A 1,055-nucleotide genomic window follows, 5' to 3' on the forward strand; every position below is an offset into this window, starting at 1 on the left:
TCTCCTTCCCTTTCTCTCTCTCACTGCCTCCCTCCTCCCCTCCCTGCCTCTCTCTCTCTCTCCTTCCCTTTCTCTCTCTCACCTCCTCCCTCCTCCCCTCCCTGCCTTTCTCTCTCTCTCCTTCCCTTTCTCTCTCTCACTGCCTCCCTCCTCCCCTCCCTGCCTCTCTCTCTCTCTCCTTCCCTTTCTCTCTCTCACTGCCTCCCTCCTCCCCTCCCTGCCTCTCTCTCTCTCTCCTTCCCTTTCTCTCTCTCACTGCCTCCCTCCTCCCCTCCCTGCCTCTCTCTCTCTCTCCTTCCCTTTCTCTCTCTCACCTCCTCCCTCCTCCCCTCCCTGCCTCTCTCTCTCCTTCCCTTTCTCTCTCTCACTGCCTCCCTCCTCCCCTCCCTGCCTCTCTCTCTCTTCTTCCCTTTCTCTCTCTCACTGCCTCCCTCCTCCCCTCCCTGCCTCTCTCTCTCTCTCCTTCCCTTTCTCTCTCTCACTGCCTCCCTCCTCCCCTCCCTGCCTCTCTCTCTCTCTCTCTCCTTCCCTTTCTCTCTCACCTCCTCCCTCCTCCCCTCCCTGCCTCTCTCTCTCTCCTTCCCTTTCTCTCTCTCACCTCCTCCCTCCTCCCCTCCCTGCCTCTATCTCTCCTTCCCTTTCTCTCTCACTGCCTCCCTCCTCCCCTCCCTGCCTCTCTCTCTCTCTCCTTCCCTTTCTCTCTCTCACTGCCTCCCTCCTCCCCTCCCTGCCTCTCTCTCTCTCTCTCTCCTTCCCTTTCTCTCTCACCTCCTCCCTCCTCCCCTCCCTGCCTCTCTCTCTCTCCTTCCCTTTCTCTCTCTCACCTCCTCCCTCCTCCCCTCCCTGCCTCTATCTCTCCTTCCCTTTCTCTCTCACCTCCTCCCTCCTCCCCTCCCTGCCTCTCTCTCTCTCCTTCCCTTTCTCTCTCTCACCTCCTCCCTCCTCCCCTCCCTGCCTCTCTCTCTCCTTCCCTTTCTCTCTCTCACCTCCTCCCTCCTCCCCTCCCTGCCTCTATCTCTCCTTCCCTTTCTCTCTCACTGCCTCCCTCCTCCCCT

This window comes from Borostomias antarcticus (genome assembly GCF_949987555.1).
Source record: "Borostomias antarcticus genome assembly, chromosome: 25".
NCBI lineage: Eukaryota > Metazoa > Chordata > Actinopteri > Stomiiformes > Stomiidae > Borostomias > Borostomias antarcticus.